Source organism: Pelodiscus sinensis, chromosome 11, assembly GCF_049634645.1.
Source record: "Pelodiscus sinensis isolate JC-2024 chromosome 11, ASM4963464v1, whole genome shotgun sequence".
Lineage (NCBI taxonomy): Eukaryota > Metazoa > Chordata > Testudines > Trionychidae > Pelodiscus > Pelodiscus sinensis.
This window is the reverse complement of record NC_134721.1, coordinates 15,985,968-16,007,200: the sequence shown is the minus strand read 5'-3', so window position 1 is coordinate 16,007,200 and position 21,233 is coordinate 15,985,968. Positions and strand designations below refer to the sequence as shown.

The 21,233-nt window shown below is 41.9% G+C and overlaps 1 protein-coding gene across 1 annotated transcript in view; it reads right to left on the bottom strand.

Moving 5' to 3' along the window:
- The window catches only part of ITPR1 (inositol 1,4,5-trisphosphate receptor type 1), a 268,821-nt gene that overhangs the window by 194,182 nt on the left and 53,406 nt on the right, over positions 1–21,233 (bottom strand). The gene's annotated exons all lie outside the window — the stretch shown is intronic.

The following is a 21,233-nucleotide window of genomic DNA, read 5'->3' as shown; positions in this document are numbered from 1 at the left end:
CCGACAATGCAAAAATTAAATTAAGCTGTTCCCATTTAGTGCCTTAAGTAAAGTAACAAAAGTTTAATAGCCAGTGCAAAGACTGCTGTTCTAGGCACCTCCTAGGCAATTATATGGAAATAAAATTTGAGGCTGCTAGTTACATAATGAACATAAAGGCTCCCGCTGGATTCATACAGAAAAGTAAGGGAATTTGAATGCTAGGTAGTTAACGGAATACAGAATAGACTCAGAGGTGGGTAACACTACAAGTTCCACAGGGAAACCTAATGGGATATATGATCTAATACCCTGGTAATGGACAGATAAACCAACTGCAAATTTAGTCATTTTTCATTTAACTTAATTTGAGATCTTTTCTAGATGCTGCAGAGACAACACCTGGATGAAATTAATAGGAAACATCAAGAAACTCAGAACTAGCAGCACAAGTGGAAAGCCATACAATGAATCCAATTTCCGGAATGAGGCTGGAACAAGGTACATAGAAGACTGCTAAATGGCGGTTCATTAGAATAAGAAATGAAGTCGAGAAATATTGAGCTAATTTGGAGCTATGAAAGTGCTGATATGGACATTAGAAAAGACTTAAGTAGATTAATTTATAGGGCCACATAATAGCCTTCAGGTGCATAACTGAGGTGAGAAATGCAGTGCGCACTAAGCTTCCAAGCGAGGTTCTTTCCCAGTTTCACTTTTAATTTATATAAAAATGATTCACAAAGATTTAAATTCTGTTCTTTGCTGTCAAAGCCATTGTAAGCTGGTACTTTCCACTAAAACTATGCACTGTAAGCAACACACCTGTAATAAAGTATTTCTATTTCTGCTTAAGCCATGAGTTCACAGTGCCAGCAATTAAACATACAGCACTGCACAGCAGAATTAATCACACACTGTCTTTAGTCACAGAAAGTGCATGTACGAAGCCAGTAATGTTGAATTTTGAAGTCAAGCTGAACTTTAAAATGGATGTCAGCAAAATAAATCCCTCAATAGCATTTTCCTTTTCTTAAAAAGAAACGTTTGACCTTGACTGCTAAAAAGAAAACACATGATACAATGGAGGGGGAAATAATGCAAAATCAATTGCCCAGATTTTGTCTATTTTTAATGCAAGCATCACAAGTACTTGACCCTCCTATTTGAACATTTGCTTTGTGAAATCTAATTCTCAAGTGCTTGAGGTAAATATAGCCTTATTTACCACCCACCAATAAAATACAAAATCATTCTAATATGGATGCACTTTATCCAAGGATTACACCCCGAACTTAATGGATTTTATGGCCATGGGTCTCTAAACTCTATGAGCCTATGAATCTGCTCAATTTATATTTATCTGTGTGCTGACTGTATAGGAGTCACAGCTAACAGTATAAAAGAGCAGTTGCGATTGTGACATTATTCAAACCAATGCAATCCATTACAGTACAGAACCTCTAAAATCCAGGACTCTCTGGTTTGGCAATGTCTGAACAATGGATATTGCTGGACCAGAGAGCACCAGATGGCCAAGTTCAGAAGGGCAGTCTGAGCTGGGCTGGGCTGGTGGAGAGCACAGTCCCAGTAGGGCAGCACGGTGGGGAGCACAGCCCCAGCCAGGGCAGGAGTCAATGGGGCCAGCACCTGGGAGCGCAGCCTGGGCTGGTGCCTGGAGGCAGCAGAGTGGCCCCTGTCTGGAGCTGGTGTGGGGGGGGGAAGGGGAATGGTTTGGAGGCAGCGGGGCAGGCAGTATGGAGCGCAGCCCCAGCCGGGGAGGACAACCCTACACCCGGGTAGGGAGCCTTAACCTCCGCTTGTCCAGCCAATTCTGCAGTTCAGGACCACTCATGTCCCGAGGGTGCCGGACAAAGGGAGGAATGACCTGTACAAGTGTTTGTAGAACAAACATCTCAGAACACCCACCAAACATGAATTAAGAACCTCAACACTCCTGAAAGGTAGACAATTACATCCATTTTGAAAGTTCACTATTGAGAAATGAAGAGGCCCTGTCTAGATTATGAGTTAGGGGTACGATTCCAAACTCCACAGAGCTAGCATGCTAAAAACAGTAGGATAGCCATAGTAGCATGGGCAGTGCTGTTACCATGGAAGCCACCCCAAGTACAAACCCACCTGAAGCCTTTGGTACTTACACAGGGCTCATCGCACTGCTGCTACCTATACTGCCATGGCTGCAGCACCATTTTTAGCCTGCAGGTTCACATCAAAGCTAACACAAGTATGTCTCAGCAAGCTAGGCATCACACCCCACCTCCAGCTATAAACATAGCTCAAGTTAGTGACAGACGTCAAAACAGAATCCTTAGCCGAAGTTCCCCGTCTGCTGCCACAGAAAGCCTCTTCCCCCTTGGATAAATCTTTATCCTGCTTCAAGTTATTCCGAAAAAAAATTATTCTGTGAAATAACCTAACCTATGCTGATGAGTAAAACAAAGATTCTAACTGATTCAGTGGAAGGGGAGACACTAATTAAGAGGCTAAAGCAGTAAGATTACTCTTTTCCCAAGACTCCATATCTAGAAATTCCTACATAGCAGATACTGACACTGCAGAGGCAAAGGATGAGAGAGTTATGCAATGCTGCATTCTCTGGTAATGCTTTACCTCATGTTTAGCAATGTCCCCAAAAGATACCATGATCATTTCCAGATGCTTCCAATATTGACTTCCTCTCACTATACTACTGTGCTGGCCTTGGTGAGGACTATAAATACACACCAAAATTACATGAAAAGAATAATTAAGTTGCAAAATCAAGCAACTCAAAAGATAGGACTTGCCAGAATTAAAAACACCTATGCACCTTAATTCACTTCTCCCCCTTTATTCATATGCATCACAATAATTTTTATTACAAGACCACATTCTATTTCCACCCACCCTCCTCCACAGGAGCCTTTGCCCACCCTGAAAACGAAATTAATTCTCTCCTGGGCTTTTTGGTGGTGTTTATTATTGTACTTGAGTGCTAATGTTTGCTTACTTCCCTTCATCTTACACATGTGGACAGGAGAGAGAGAGCGATTAAGGTGGTAAAATATTCACTAAATTTGGGTGCCCAATCTGAAGTGCCTAAGACATGATTTTTCAGTATTTAGCATTATATACAACTTTATACATTCAGAGCACAACTTCCATTCATGTCAGGGCACTTGTGAATGTTCAGCACTTGTGCAAACTCAGGCCTAAGAGCAGGAGAAGGGTCAGGGAAAAACCCACAGGAACAAATGGTTCCCCAGCTCTAGAGATCCAAGTGAGGTTATGTCTACCCTATGGGGTTTTTCTGGGATACCGCGACCAGGGAATGCATCTGCTTTTCCGTTCCCCGCCTCCCCCAGAAGAGCAGACGCGCTGTTTTGGAAGCCCTGCCTTCCTCCTCCCATGAGGAAGAAGGGCTCTTCCGAAAAAAGGAGGCTTTTCTGAAGTTTGGCCTAGTATAAATGGGCCAAATTTTGGAAAAGCCTTTTCCAAAAAAAACTATCAGAAAAAAAGTACACAAATTGCACTCTGCAATTTGCATACCTGTTTCCAATAGATCAATGTAGTCTAGACATAGCCCGAGACACCCAGAAAAATGAGTCCTGTACAATTAGCAACTACTTCTGAAACAACTCATTTAAGTAACTTTACTAGAATCGCATATCAGTTGTTTGTTAGCAGTAAGGGTAGAATTCAGTTCTCCAGGACAGTATTCAACTGTCTTAACCAGGAGAACGTCCCTTCTCTTCCTAGCATCTTCTACTTCATTCACCACATCATACCTTCCAGGAGACCCTGGCACATATCCAACAGAGCACGTCAGGTTGCAGCCTTTCCTCCAGCACCTCATACTGAGGTCCTGGCTAAACTTTTTCCACATCTCCTGATCCTGGCAAACTTCATCCCTAACCCCACGAAGTTGCAAGACCTCTTTGTCAACCTCCTTTTGTCAATGGTCTGATGTCCACCTATGATATCCGGAGGAAAAAGTTGACTGGGATAGGGGGAGGGGGAGGTCTTCTGGGGGTGACTACGGGGCTTATTTCAATTCCCTTGTTCCATCATATCTCTAACTGGCATTCCTCTGGGCAGTATCCCACTGATTCTCCTTAGACACTTTTGAGGAACAGTGGACACAGCTAGTGGTTCTCTGCTCCATGTTCCCTCCTGGTTATTTGATATTCACCTTGGGACCTTCATTCCTGTCCCTGTTTTTTACACTGATTGTCCCCTGGAATTATCTGTGGCCTGGATTCATCACCCACACCTTTTGGTTAAAAAGGGACTTGAGTTCTGAGCAGGCATAGGCCCACCATCTCCTGGTACCGCAAGAGGTACACACCTCCTTAATTCGGCAACAACTGTGGAAAGGGTCCTCCAGAAAATAAGCCTCCTTTATGGTTTACCCCAACAGCAAGGGTAACAATCAAGCAGGGATCCCCTGGAAAACAGTATGTCACCATGTCATTAAAGACTCTCAATGTATATCCAGAAAGGGGCCACAGTAAGATTGCACAGGCAACCTTAATTCTGGCATTTGCTAACTTCTGAGTGCTTGACTTTTCAGCCTTAATAAGGTCCTTTAAAAAACAAAAAAAGGATTCTGAAAAAGATTCTGAAAAAGCAAATGAAAAAAACCAAAACCCAACAATCATATGACATCTCCATTCCAAACAAATGGGTCATCAGCAGAACACGTGATGCAGACCTCATCCGTTTGAGCTAACAGAGTAACTGATAGCAGTACTAGATTGTCATCTTCTGTGTGGACCAGCACAAGGAGGATCAGAGACACAACTGGGCAGTGAGTTTCACGGAAACCTGCTGACAATATTAAAAAATGTTGGGTTCCATTTCACTCTCTGGAAGGGGTGCTCTCTAGAGAGCACAAATTCTTCTGCTCATTTCCCTGAAGTCTGTGTGAGATAAAAAAAGGGCATAAGGGGTCAATCGGTCCCAATTCTGTATCTTCCCCAAGAGTGTGTGTGAATATAAAATTGACAGCTTTTGGAGGGCCCTTTCTGTGCCTCTGTTGCAGCCCTGAAGCCAGAGCAATTCTGTGCCCTACCAGTAACTGGGGGAATTCCCGTCCTCCAGGCACATCCCTGGATCCTAATCACAACCTATCCACTCAGTCCTTGAAGGATGTGTCCTAAGGAGAGGTCTTAGAGTGTTTTTGCACTCTATGCATGAGATATAAGAAAAGTGAGGCAATCAAGTGAAAAATGCAAAAAGGCTTGTTTTTTTCCAACTTTTTGTTGTGTGTGTCTCAGTTCACATTTAACCAAACCACCCTGAGAAATTAAAATACTTCTTCGAATATATACTGTGGATTTTCATTTTTGGCATTTCACTGAAATATTTCATGGAAAAAGATGGGGGAGGGCACATCCAACTTAATTCTCAAACAACCTTAATTATGGGACATATATTATAACGAACCACCTCCTTAGCATATCACACTATACCCAAACCTGCTCATACTTATGGAAAGGTGTGTTACCATCACAGAGGGCAGGAATGGTCCTGTAAAGTGAATGCACTCATCTACAAATAAAACTTATATATATATGTGTATCATTTCTGTCCGTGTACATTTCTTGGAAAGCCACAACCACCGCACCACAGCAAGACATACTGCATACAAATGTGGTCGCCTCATCTCAAAAAAAGGTATCTTGGGAAAAGGTGCAGAAAAGGGCAACAACAATTCCTAGGGGTAAGAGAGTTTAAAAAGATTGGGACTTTTCAGCTTAGAATAGAGGAGACTAATGGGCGATAGGATAGAGATCTATTAAGTCACGACTGGTAGGGAGAAAGTGAATAAGGAAAATTTATTTACTTGTTCCCATAACATAAGAACTAGGGATCACCAAATGAAATGAATAGGTAACAGGTTTAAAAACAAACAAAAATAAGTATTTATTTATGCAGCACACAGTCAACCTGTGGAACTCCTTGCCAGAGTATGTTGCAAAGACCAAGACTTTAACAGAGTTCAAAGAAGAGCTAGATAAATTCATGGAGGTGAGGCATAAAGAAAATGCTTTATAAAGATCCTTTATATACCAATGGATACTCCCAAAAAACCTACTTCAACTAAATACTATCCCTCCCCGCTTAAAAAACCCCATAAAAGCCTTTCAAACATGAAATCTACAAAAGATGAAAATACTGGCGTAAGTTGGGTATGAAATACTCAGCAATTCTATTGCTAACACAGCTGTTTCCTCATTACCTGATAAAAATCGAGTGAACTATTATGGAGAGTTACTAAAAGAAAGGAAAATTAACAGTTCCCTAGTGAATTTTTAACAGTTCGCCTTCACCCTCTCTTCAGCTCCCAAGGCCAGAACTTATTCACACTAGCTATTATTGCAAGAACAACTTTAATTTATCTTTTTAAGGCAAAAAGATGCTTTTAAAAACAAAGAGAAAAAAGTAAGTTGACAAATCAGATATCAACTAAGATCTCAAAGCAACATGCCAGTGATTTTTTCATAACTTAAAATATACACGCAGTATAATAGATAAAAGGACTCAATGTTCAAAACGGAATGAAGATCCTGGAGTGAAAGTCTAAAGTCTTTTCAAGCAGTGGAGCATTAACAACAATGATCAAAAAACGTATTCACCTTCAGATTAGTTCCATCTTCTCAAAACCTCCAGGTCTAATTATTACCACGTTGTCTACTTCTATACCTCTGCCTGGCTAGACTTGAAATGATTCTGCATCAGTCAAGAAACTCCAGGGAACTTAGCATAAAAAGAGCTATACAAAAATGCAAAGCATTTCATGCAGGAGCAAAAAATACTTGCTTTCCTTCAAAGAACTGCTATCTTTGTCAAGGAAAAGTTTGCCTTTCCCTTCACTGATTTGGGGCTGAGTCTCTGCAAACAAGCTTTTCTATCAAGTAAGGTGGCATCAACGCATTTCAAAAAATGTTTTCTTCCTAGGACAAAAAACAGGACCGTGTAGCACTTTACAGACTAAAAAGATGGTTTAATAGGTGATGAGCTTTCGTGGGCCAGACCCACTTCCTCAGATCAAAAGGAAGTGGGTCTGGCCCACGAAAGCTCATCACCTATTAAACCATCTTGTTAGTCTTTAAAGTGCTACACAGTCCTGTTTTTTGTTTCAGCTGCACCAGACTAACAGGGCTACATTTCTACCACTATTCTTTTTAGGAGGCATTAAAATAAATGCTCAGCATACCAGTCCACTAACGGCAAGCCAAGCTCATTCAATCAGTAAGCTGAGAGATAAAGGAAAATATTAGCAAGGAGGTGGGATTTTTGTTGAGGATTCCCTTCAAGTTTTTCACCTTCATGTTCAAAATGGAATAACCATGTCATACAATGACTAGAAACATTTTATGTACAGGCCAGAGGAAGCATTTTTATGATAGGGATGTAAAAGTGTAACCATATACTAGAGATGTTAGCTATCAGGTAATTGAATAGTCAAGTAACTGCACGTAAGTCAGCTCCCCACAGCATTGACTCCTGCTTTCTCCCACCTTGCTGCTTCTGATACAGAGGCAGCAAAGGGGGGGGAGAGGGAAGACTTCTGAGTAGTCAAGAAGATTAACCAATAGGCCTAACCTTATTGGTTAATTGTATACTCCACTACTTGTTTACATCCTTACCGTATACATGGTTAACCGATGAGCCCAGGTTTATTGGTTAACCTTAATGGTCAGAGTAGACTCCCATCATGCATGGGAAACCATCCTAAAAGCTGGCTCCTGGCACACACTGGCTCTCGGGGAGCTGCGGCCAGCCCCCTCACACTGCTGCTGGGGAGTCAGTATGCACAGGGCACCACCTGCCCCCCTCCATCCTGTGTAACTTCTGAAATTTTCAGCAGTTAGAGGTTTACTTAATGAAATGCATTTTACCATCCCTAATTTATATTCTAAATTATGGAGAACCTTCAGTTTAATTCCCCATGTCACTGCTAGATCACCCAAGATTCAGAATTCAATTAGTACTATATTAGTTACGTGACAGTATATTTGAAGGGCTTACACTGCTCTGAAAACCATGCTATTTAACAGCATGAGCAGCTAAGCATCTTGCATGTCTTCAGACTTTTTAATGCTTGTCTTTTGTAGTATTTCATAGCATAAAGGAAGTCGGTCAGTGATAAATCTCACCAACATAATCTCACTCCTCTTTACCACAGTTCAAATGAAACACTCTATAAAGGATGCCCTGGTCACATTTTAATTGTTTTGTACAACTAAGCCAGAGAGGAAGGACTCATAGCGGATACTAAGAGGCTGCCATTTCTCTTCTGCCACAGTTTATGCTCACAGAGCTGACACCTAATTTTTAAGTCTTATTGGTAGAGAAGCCCCAACACTATTAGCATTAGTAATCTGGAGCGCCAATATACCATCCAACAAATCAGCAAGGCAGCAGTAAAGTCAGTTCAGACTAAGGAAACTTGACACATCTGGGAGATGGTTGGTAAGTGATAAATTGTCAGTAATTACTGGACACTAGACAGACTGAGACACTCACTAAGTTAGTTCAGGGCTAAGCAACATGCCTTGGCTCTAACTGGATTCCAACAGAGAAATCATGAAATAGCTACAAAACTTTTACTGAATCCAAGACAGTTCAGTGCAGATCATGTTTAAATATATTTACTTATGCTCAAGCACCATGAGGCATAGAAGAGGCAAGCTGGTTTTTGCTTTGATAAAAGACAGAGGAGCATTTAGTAACCTGAGGTACATTATTAGGTGCGAGAGAACTCAAACCAGCCCCAAAAGAAAACGTGGATAGGAAAGGGCAGACAGCTTGAGTGTCTTCACCAGAGGCATGGCAAGTCAAGGTAATTTGTGCAGCTCCAGACACATAAGCAGATGCAAAGTCAGCAGAAGGGAGAACAAGTACTAATCTATATTCATACATGAAACATCTGACAGACAATCAGACTCAAGGACAACCAGTTTTCAAGAGGTAGCCGCACAAAGTACCCACTGACAAACACAGCAAAGTTATCGGAGACTGGTGACTTCACAGTGGGCAAGGTGATCTATATTAACAAAACAAAAACAAAAATACAGCATGGTACTTGTTGAGAACCAGTACAACAGATGTTATGATAGATATGCCAAATCCTCTTAAGAACAAAGACTACAGACGGGGGAGTTAGTTTACACAGAAACAAATCAGAACAGCAAAACGGATTCAAATTAACCCATTGGATTCAGGGATTGTGGATGTCAACCAAAACACTCTCATAGAACCTTCTGATGCCCAATGCAAAGGCAGAACAAAGATGGATATTAAAACCAAGAACCACAAGACTGAAGTCCCAGTGACTAATTGGATGTCTCATCCTGTTCATACGTTGCACAGAAAACAATTTAAGAGGATTTGTGTGAATAACTTAGCTTAGGTAAACACCAATGGCTTATCAAAACATATCCACAACGGGAATGTTAAAAATCGTGTAATAGGGTAACTGTGTAACTGCTGAAAGTCACAGAGGTTACATGGTTACACATGCTGCAGATTTCCCCCGCGGATTTCCCTACGACGACTGGTGAAATTTACATGCCCCTTCCGGAAAAGGGGCCAGTGTAGACGTAGCCCTGGGGAGGAGCCTTGGCAGGGAAGCTACTTCCTTGGGAGGCTGAGTGTAACAGACACCATTATTGATTAAATGGTTAAGTTGTTTACACTCAAACATCCCTAATCCAGAATAGGGATGTGAATAGGTAGCCGGTTAACTGGTTACTGGGTGTTGCTGACCAGGTAGCAGCTAACCGGTTCCCCAGGAGCAGTGCTCCCCCTCACCTGTAGCCCGTTGCAGGCAGAGGGCTGCGCCAGCCTTGTCAGGCCCTGGCCCGGCCAGCCCTGCACGGAGCTGGGAGCTGCTCCGACTGGGCTGAAGCAATTTGCCATCCAGGATCCCACTTAGTCCAGTTAACCAGTTAAACATGAGGTTAACCCAACTGTTGAATCAGAGTTTAACATTCCAAATCCACAGTCTATGCTTTTGTCAAAGGCAATGAATTACAAAGAAGATATTTCCACAACTCACTTTGTTCTCCCTGCTACCTCTTATGACTACTTACATTGTATCTTTTTATATTTAATAAAATCACTTTTGGTTGGTAATAAACCCACGGTAAGTAATCACTACCTGGGGGAGCAAGATATCTGTACAAATTTAATGAATTTAGATAATCAGAAGCCACATTTTTCTACAGTATCAAGGGAAGGGGTTCATGGTCTGGAACAGAATTTGGGTTCAGGGGGGAAGGGTCAGAGAGTTGGATTCAGGAGGGGGTTGTCATCTGGGGCAAAGGGTTGATGCGCTAGGTGCAGGCTCTGGCAAGAGGCACTTGTAGTAGGCAGCTCTCAGTTGAGGGTCCAGCAGGAAATAGGCTCAGTGGGGTCTCAGCATATCAGGTGACAGTCCCAAGGGGGTCCTGGCCCATCACACATTTTATCTATTAACTGTATGCCCCACAGAATGAGGATATGCCCTGGACATCACAAGTTTTACATGTTCAATCATTAGGGTATAACCTAACCCCCCTGCTCCACTCGTTCGGTTTAATGTCCATTAATTTAACTTAATGTCCAGAGTGGGTCATGAGAAAACCTGATCTTTGGGTAAATTTCATGAGTGGGTGCTGTCGGACCAGTCCCAGTAAAAGAGGACTTATTAGCGGCTTTTTAGAGTATAAACATTTTCTCCCATTTTTCTGGTCGGCCGGAAGGGCAACGACCGTCCCCAGTCTGGCCCCAGCTGCTTCCTGCTCATTCCTGTGAACATTTAAAAACCCTCCTCTTGCCCGTGTGTGTGTGTGTCTGGGGGGGGGGGCAACACCTCTTTTCTGTCAGCCAGACAAGGATTCTCCCACATGGACAGCACATTCTTCTCTCACCACCTTGGAGGTCTTTTGTTCAGTTCATATTGTAGGGTTTGGAGTAGGGGGGTTGACAAGGAGGGGCATTTGCCAAGTAGTTCAGCAATCTATTTCACTTTACATTTTCACCATCTGAACCCTCAGATTTTTCAGTCTCACATTTCATCCTTTTCTTTACTTCCTCCACTTCACTTGTTCTTCTGCCATGGAACTTTTGCATGTAAGTGCTGGCACTGAATTCTTTACTTAAAAAACACAGCAATAAAGTGGGAGGGTTATGCAGGGTAAGGAAAAGGGGACTGTTACACAGAGCTTATAAGCATAGCAAGAAAAAGTACATCAAATTGCAATTCAAGTCCAATAGCGTGTTCCATTCAAGCAGTTTAAAAAGAGTCCGATAGTTATCGACAGTCAGAGCTGAAGTGAGTACAATGATAAAAATTCTGTCTGTTGAAGAGTCCTTTGTTGCAAGTCATAAGAAATTAAGACAAGCTGCCACAACTAAAAGAATAGTAGAAAAATCAAAAGCCAATAAGTAGTTTGGGGTTTCTATGTTTTTAAATTCAGAATTTGGTCATTACAACAAAACAAAGACAAATAACTACATAGAGGGAACTCAAACACTTATTATGCTAATCAGGGTTATAAAGGGGGCACTTAAGAGAAGACGAAACTAAGATCTGACGCATTAATAACTAGTAGGTCTAATATGACTGTGGGGCAGAATAACCTTGACATAAAGGTGTTTCAAGTACCCCTCATTGTGTCCCAGAAAAATAAAACCGCACTTGCCTCTCCATTGTTGTGTTTGTGGCTTAGCCCCCCCCCCCCTCGTACTTTTTCTTTAACTGTGTCACTTATCCTGTACCACCACTTCTCCTCTCCTCAACACAGCCCATAAAGGGCTTCCAGTCATAGGAATTTACACTACTCAACACCACAGATGGCACTCGATACTACACAATGTGGAGAAAACAACATCCGGCAAGATGTGCATGCAGCACAGATGTCAACAAATGTATGACAAAAGAGACAGCCTACATTCTTGGACAGAGTCAAGCAGCATCATTTGATAGACGCCAGCAGCACAGGGGAGGGAATGTGCCAGATGTGGGATATCCTTGGCTTCATTTTAGAGGACAACAGCCTAGAGGTGAGAGGAATAGACCTTTGCTGTGCTAAGCTTCCATACAAGGAGGAAAACTAGCACCTTCCATCTAAAATGGGCTGTGTGTTAGATTTGGGAAAGCCTCAGGCAGGAAAAATAAAGAAAAGTCAAGGTTTGCTTTTTACCCCATGCCCAGCCTATTCTCTGCTTGAGTTTAAAAAAGCCTTTATTGATGCCCAGCTCTCTCTCTCAAGCTCTCCAACAACTAGCACTCTTGGCTGAGCACTAGAAAATACTCTTCTTGAAAACTATCAGAGGCTGCTGCTCATCTCTCTCCAAGATCACTTTAAGGTGCAAGCTATTCCTCTCTCAGGAACAGCGTATACAAGAGCATGAAAGTAACTAAGAACTTGGACAGCCTCCTCCCCCCCCCCCCCCGTTATGTAGTTTTAGAGCTTAAAAACATACATTCATCTGCTCCAAAGTGCACAAAGAAGTGGATGTTAAATACTGACTGAAAACATCAGCCCTGCTATGTGGGGTCAGCCTTACGTAATATGGTATATACTTGAAAGGGTCTTCATACTAACTACTCCTACAACCCACTCTACCCCAGATTCACAGCAACGAAGAGTTAAGTCCTAGCCTCACTGCAGCTGAAATAAGTTCTACACCTTTAGAGATCAAAAACGAAAGTGGAAAATAGTCCTTTAACTAGTTAAGCAACCCTTTCCAGGAACAGCTAAAAGCAATGCTTTACCAAATAAGGCAAGCGAAAGCTAAAAGCCAGAAAAAAAAATCCAAACCCATGTTGCATCTTTCAAAAAAGTCAGACAGCTGGATAACAGAAATGTGACTACTCCAGTTTTACAAAAGTGGATTGCAAATGGGAAGAACAAATGTTCAGAAACCATGAACGGAAGCAAGGGCTGCCAAGCAGGGGCCAGAAGGCATTCCTCCCAGGCTGCCAGAGCCTAAACCATATTTTTAATAGAGTACCATTTCGAAATAAATTAAAAAAAAAATCTCTCTCTCTCTCTAGATCAAATAGGAGTTAACTCAGGGAAGGCCCTGGCCTGCGTTAAACAAGGGGACTAGAGGACTACATTGGTGCCTTCTAGTCTTATCTCTCTCATCAGCGTACCATCATTTTCTTATGTGGGCTATGAGCTTATCAGGAGCTCGCTCACATAAGAAGCTGCCAGTGGACGCTTGGCACCCCACACAAGGCGCTCAGCACTTCTCAGGAGTGAACCCTAGAAGTATGATGCACTGTGTATCCTAGACTGCTAGACTGTTGCACAAGACCTACTTGACAAGGGAAGTGCAATAGTAAGATAATGACTTATTAAAAGTCAGAAATAGAAATATGTTCTCCCTTTGAAGGGGGGGGGGGGAAGAGGGGAACAGATTACTTGGTGTTTTGTTTGAACATTACAGAACATTTAGACAACTTATTTTAAGTTATGTCTACAGTAAGAGACTTCACAGTGGCACAGCTGTACCAATGCAACTGTAAGATCTCTTGTATAGCCAGTCTACACTGGAGAGAGTTCTCCCATTGACAGAATTAAAAATCACTTCCAACGAGCCAAGGTAGATATGTGAAAGGAAGACGCTTCTCCCATTGACATGGCGCTGTGTACGCTACCATGTATTCCAGCAAAATTATGTTTCTTGGAGAGTGGTTGCATAGACATGAATTTCATCTTCCTTTTTTCCCTCCACAAAGGAGTAAGAGGCAGAGAAAAAAGGATAGGTACCAAAACTACATTATGAGCGATGTTCAAGAGAACAAAAGAAAGATTAGCATCAAACAGAAAGGTCAGCATCATTTTACCTAGCAATGGTCCTGGAGAGTATTTTCTTTGCTTTGCTGGCTTTGTTTTACCTACCTTGAAAGAGCAATTTCCAAAAGTTCATTCCAAACTGATCATTTTCCCCAATAACTTCTGGACAATTCCATTGCACAAGTTTCAAGAGCTCCATTGTTATTTAAGCAGTCCTGCCTTTTGCAACCTAACAGCACAGAGCTTTCATTGCAAAATATGCTTTTAGTTTTGGAGACAATTCTGCTCCTTAACATTTTTTCCCTCCTACTAACTGGAAGATTTTCTTTCCAATGTACATTGCAGAGTGTAGCTTCTTGGGTTTCTGGGCTTGTGGTGGAGTATGTGTTGTTAAAAAAACATGAGCCATGGTGTCATGCAACATGGATAGTAACATATGCAGAATTCAGAGATGGGACACAAAAGCTTAGTGGTAACTTGTAAGTTTCAGTCCTTTTTTTTTAAGCTTTTGTCCAACTATTAAGTGGACAAAATGCCTAATGGCGCCTCTGAGTGCAACTAATTAATGTTAGTACCTGCCTTATTTCCCTGAGTATTCCAGAGTTGAAACAGAAAGCTAGCTGTCAGTAATAGTGGACAATAGCACATGAAGGAGCAAGCAAGACAAGTAAAGCCCTTTGATCCATCAGTCAGAAGAAGAGCATGTGCCTAGAATGCATCTCCTTTAGTGCATCATCAGGAATACACCACCATCATTTATACCAAGATACAGACACGTACTGAGGGGAATCATCCGTGGTCACAAGCAAAGCAATTTCAATACCTAAGTGTCCACTTCTGCATGGTGGTTATTTCCTAAATGAATCTGCCTTCTAGAGGAACAAAGTTTGCTAACCTTTGAATTCAAAGACACTTTTTGCTGAAGCAAGTCATCCACATGAGGTTTATTCCACCTTCCAGCTGAATTTCATACCAATACACAATATCCTGGCCTTCAAACCAGCTACAGAAATACAGTCAGATCTGCACATTAGCATGTCTGAAATCCATAAGTAGATGCCACTCAACAGCAACATTACACAGACATCCATGAACTGTTACTATCAGATACAAAAATAACTAACGCTTTATGCCTCCATTTTTCTTCATATTGAAAAGCATAGTGGTGGGCAGGACTAAGTGTAAGACATATGGTTGTAACAAAAATCTGCTCTTTCAAGCTTTCGTGGTTGCTCTTTGTACTTAAAAACATTTCTCTAATGTGACCGATTACACCAAGATAGCACAATACAGTTGCATCTTCAGGAGCATGGATCAGCATTCATACCACATTCCCAGTCAATGCCTGACCCGGGGTTGTTATTCAACCACAGACAAAATGTGGTGATGAATCCTAGTCACCAGCCACAAGAGGTATGTTGTGCAAGTGCTAAAAAGTTGCATCCACTACAGAAAGTGACATAACTTTGTGTACCTTACTTTTTGACCTTCAACACATCACCCCTGTGGTACACAGGTTTATATTTAGTCTCCAATAAAATGTGTTTGCACACACTGGTAACTTACATGCATTTCTTATAAACCTACAGGAGGTAGTGATTGTCACATCCACCTATATTCACTGGTCATTTGACAAAGCTGATTCCAATAATATTTTATTCCTATTCCTTTAGCCCCAATTTATACAGCGAACAATTAACAGTTTCCATTATTCAGAAATGATCTTTCTGCTGCTCCACTGATAGGACAATAGACCAAATGATATGCAGGAGAACTGCACTCAGAAACCATGGATAGGTATAGAACAATACCAGCTGTAGCACTTCCAGAAAAACTTCCCCTCTAGCACACTAGAAGAGCATTAATGGTGACAGTCTCTTTGCACTGTGAATGCCACTTTCCCAGGGAGTGCAGATGCAGCAAGAATTCAGGAGCAGCACATGAAAATATTTTTCAGCATCTAAAATGGAGCAAGTGCTATTCTCCCCACCCCTTTACACAAATAGCCTGCTCTTGTTTCAACCACTAATCTATTTTTGGAATGCAACTGTTTGAAAACTCTTTTCCTCCATTACCCCCATCCTTTATGCTTAAATTCACATCAGGTTTATTCCACCTTTCACACTTATAACACAAGTTCCTGGTTTTCAAAACAACTGGAGAGCCTAAATAGGAGGAGACTGTCCACTACCTGTGGTACAACTGATTTACAAAGATCACCTTGTAGAATAAAACAGAGTGGCAATTCACTCAGACAGAAAGATTCTTTTTATAATGCAGGGTCATGTCAGCCTGAAATAGAGAATAACCCTGAAAGAGAAAGTAAGAATTGGAAACAAACACTCTCCTTCCCCCCCCCCCCCCCCCCCCGCTGCCCAGATTAACAATACTCATGTACTCCACTGTGCCACCTCTGATTTCTCCGAGTGATCAAGGCCCTCCTGTTTGCTCATAAGCTTACTCAAAGTCCACCAGGACTATATCAACAGTGACATCTGATAGATCATTTCACCCATTTCTGTGCCAATTTATTCTCTGCCATAAAAAACGTAATAGCTCTTGGCATTGACAGCAAGTTGAACATTAAATGCAACCATCTGATGCTAGCCCACCCACAAAGGTTTGAAACAATGCCTTGAATATTCCTGTCAACACTTAAGAGGGAAACTGTCTAAATTACAAATCACCAGATGACTCCCCCTTTGTTATTTCCCAAAACGTATACTTAGAGTCCATGTGCTGTAACTTTGGGCTTTTACCCCTTTTGTATCACCATGTATTTTGGAGAGAAAGGAAAAGGTTTGGCCAGTAACCCATTACATTAATAAATCATACCTACAGTATTATTGGACTAGGCATGCAATTATGGAAGAGGCATATCAAGACCTAAGTTCAAGTATCGTAGATATTTTAAATGCTTGACACTAGATTTGGACAGTTACAAGTTTACAGAAAGAGGGCATGTATCACTCTTGATATCCCACAGCCAGTCAATGCCTGGCCTGGAGTAGCTAATGATTCAACATGGCACTCAATCTGAATAAGAGTATAAACGTTAATACTGCCTGAAGCCTCAGTCATGAAGCTTGCCAGATGCATTGACTGGTTGTCCTACTAAATCTTCCTGATCTCTAACTTATGAGCAGTTTTCTATTTCTAGTTCATCAAAACACTAATAGAGACTGAGCATCTCAAAACAAAAACTGAGTGACATAAAGGAGTAGACATTCAAATCAATGTATAATTGGATTTACAGAATTTCAGTATGCAGGAACTGTGTTTAAATCTGGTGGGTTGGGTTGCAGGAGCAGTAAGAGGCCTGGATACAATTTTTGGTCAGTAACTGCAAAACAATTGCACAGTGAGAGCAGGATGGAAGGGGCTGTCACCAGAAGCCGTGGCCCACACTTTTAACTCATTTTTCTTTTATTAATTCAAATGTGAAAATATGGCTGATGAACCATACCAAACGCATGGTCTTTACATGCATCCTAAAATGAGCAACAACTGCCATTTTTCTTTTCAAATGCATTTTCTGCACATTAGAGAAACACTGAGGTGAGAGTTCCCACCCCCCCACACACACTTTTTGGGGGGGGGGGGGGAGAGGCTCTGTAGACTATTTGGAGAACTAAAAACATCACATTAAGTAGTTTTTCTAAAACAGGAGATAGTGGCTTGGTGCAGGACACGCCAAATAATTTTTTTTCCTTTATAGTGTATTTACTCTTACTATAGATTTTTCCGGTCATTAGTATATCTGTTTTGCACTTAAAATCTTCATCATAAAGTTCTAATTTGGGGCTTTTAAGTCAATTAAAAAAAAAAAAAAAAAGACAGGACAAAAGAGTAGAGCAACAACCAAGATACAATATAAAACCATATTGGAAACATCAACAAATTATTTTATAAAAAAATGGAGGGATTGCTTCAGTTGAAGCTTTAGATGGGTAGCTGAGTTAGGCTGTACAGGACAAACTTGAACAACAGATAGTATGGTAGCTTCTTAAAGACTAACAAAACATGTAGATGGTATCTGAGCTTGCATGGGCACTGCCATCTACATGTTTTGTTAGTCTGAAGTGCTACCATACTATTTGTTGTTTAAGTTTATTCAGTTAAAGCGTTAGAAAAGGAAACTCACTTGGGTCATACTTTGCCTTCTTGATCTTACATTAAGTATTGTATGTATTTACAATAATTCATAGTAAGATGCTCAAGAACAAGGAAGCTTGAAAGCTAAATATATCATTATACAAGATTAAAACAAAAAATTGGGGAGGGGGTGAGATCTATATGTGCATGAGTCAGCACTTGAAGAAATATTCTGTTGCCAAGATTTAAAAAAAAAAAAAAAATCCCCCACAGTAGATTGTGCCTGACCATGGGAAATGGAGGCAGTTATTCAAAGAGAATGCTTCATTTTTTTCTATGCACAACAATTCTGGCTGAGTTCTGTGCTTTAATTCTCGGCAGCAGACAAGCATAGCTTCTAAAGCGTGAAGCTCCATTTACGGTATGGTTCAAAACGTTACAAGAGCTTAATATTTAGAGGAACAGATAAACTAGTTCCAGAAACTCCTACAGAATTCCCATGCAACATTTAGTCCTTTACAGTTGTAAGTTACTGTACAAGCTCCCCCATGAGATACTGATCATCATTCTTTTTTACAACATAGAATAACAAACTTAGGAAGTCTGAGTGATTGAGCCAAGAGCATGTCACAGAGAGGGAGGAATAGAAATCTTGAGTTCCCAGACCCCAACCCTGCATTCACCCCACTAGATGATCCTACCCATTGCTGGTTTCATTTTTTCCCTGTTATTATGATTACGCAACTAAGCCAATGCACAACAATCCACGTATTGTCCAAAATCAATGTTAGCGGGGGGAAAAAAAAGTTTCCTTTATTCGAAATATTTGCTTCCACTTAAGATTTCAAGCTCACTTTTCAGGAAGGAATTTCTTCAATTGCCTTGGACTCAGATCCAAACAAACAGAGCCCCATAAGCTTTATTTTAGACTTGAAAGTACCCTAGTTAGTGGGATGCTCAACTACCTCAAAAGATATCTTGTTTTACCAGAGAACATTTGCTTTCCTTCACATATTGTATTTAAGCTAATGAAAGCATCCTAACGACTGCAGAAATGTGCAAAAGATCTCAGACCTTAGCCAAGGTGTTGACAGAGGTTGTGCCAACATGCCTCAATATTTGCTGTATGATTTTTGAACAAAAACATTAATCTACCAAACATGGCGCATACTGGGATGAGAATAACCTGAACCTTGCAACTCTAATAGAGAAATTTATACATATTTAATGTCGTGAGATTTCATAAGGAGACTGGAAGCTAGGTAACCACTGGGTGGAAATAATTAAAAAAAGGTGAGGTCTGTATATGAAGACTTGCAAATTTTCATGTAACATTTTCAAAGGGCCATGCAGTGTGGAAAGGACATCTCTCCTCTGCTTTCTGATCACCCCACTGAAGGAATTTGTTGCTCTTATGAACAGATGTAAGAGGAGTGAATTTGGAACAGAGCCCTTTGCTTGAACTTACACTTGGTTATCCTGAAATCACTTGTGCAGAAATTTTAGAAGTATGAATTAATTTAGGCAAAATCTGTGACTTGCAATAGGGATGTTAGAGAGAGAATCAAATTTTAGCGATTACATGACTATTCAATAGTTCCCAGAGGTGGACCCTGCTCTCAGGGAGACCCCCACCACCCCCGCTACCCATATCGCTGCCTGTCAAAGGCAGCAGCGTGGGGCGGCAGACGGGAGCCAGTTTAAAAGCCAGTTCCCCGCACAGACCGGCTTTTGCCTGCCACCCTGTACTGCTGCCTCTGTATCAGATCCTGTCTGCAGGGGGTCTGAGCTCCCCCAGACAGACAGAGGCTACTCTGTGGCAGCAGGCCCCATCTGCAACGAGCCCGTGCCCACTGTGGACAGAGGCTGCTTCATGGCAGTCTCCTCTGCCGTCTCCCCTCCCCCACTGCTGCCTCTGATAGAGAAATGGGGTGGGGGGAGGCGGAGAAGGAGGGAAAGAGAAAGAGGGGCAGGTGACACTGCGGAGCCAGTGCTGGCGGGGAGCCAGCTTTTAAGCCAGCCCCCCCCCAGCACCATCTCCAGCCTGCCCCTGCTGCCTCTGTAGGAGGCAGCAAATGGGAGGGAGGAAGGGAGGGAGGGAGGGAGATCCACAGAGCTGGCATCCATGGAGAGATGGCTTAAAAGCTAGCTCCCTGTGCATATCAGTTCCCACTTGTCACCCTCTGAGCTGCTGCCTCTCTATCAGAGGCAGCCACACAGGGGAGGAAGGCAGAACTGGTGCTCATGGGGTGTCGGCTTAAAGCTGGCTCCCCCACAGACACCAGCTTCCACAGAATCAACCCAGGCTTATCGGTTAATTGTGCAGTTGTCTACCTGTTGACATCGCTAATGTGCAATGCTTCTAATGATATCTAGGCTTCTATGACACCTATCACTATGGCATGGAAACATTTCCCTATCATCACTTGCTGTAGCTCAGATTTGACCAGCTGACAAATGTTTTCATTTCCCAAGCTACACAGAACCTTATCCATGAACCTCATCCATGAACAGTACAGAGAGTCACATAAGCAAAGGCACAGATAATTGAAGGTTCAAAAGATTAGACATGAGCAAATAAGTAATTAAAAAAAGGAAGTGAGGTTTAGACAGCTGGCCAAGTTGTAAGAACACGCCAATCAGAGGATTGTCAAACCAACCCAGATCGCCTCTCAGCATCAATCAGTTTATTGTAGTAACTTTGCCCAAATGTTTACAAAGCAATCTTAAAAGACCCAAAGCGGCTATCACACACCTGCTACAGCAGCAATGTTATTAAAAGCAATATTTGTTTAAACAGCACACAAAGGTTTACAAGATTGCCAAGGCTCTCTTGACTACAAACACAGGCTCAGGGGTTGCAATGGGCCCATCAGCTTCAACCTCCTTCCTCCCACACAGAAGGGAGGGATACTCATCCCTACTTCTCTTCAAAAAGTCACCCTTTACCTGCCTTCAGAGCTACTCTGTGGAGCATGTACACAGCACCTATCAATAGGCGAGTTCCCAAGATGGTTTGGAGAGGATCCTGAAGTAGCCTTATGCATTTTGTCCCCAATTCCCCATTATCTTCCTCTACCACCATCTCTTTCAAACAGTCACTCACACTGTGCCCCCACCATCCTGCGCCCTTCTGAGAAAGAAAAGACAAAAGTTTCAGGCCCCTCTAGATGAGGCCTGGCCTTGTAGCTTTAAAAAGCCTGTCCTAATATACAGGTTTTTACCTTCACCAAGAGTGACAAGGCGGATGATGTAATGTATTTTATTGTACCATCTTCCGTTGGTGAGAGACAAGTTTCAGGCTTACACAGAGCTCTTCCTATGGTCTTGGAAAGACACACAGAGCAAGACAGC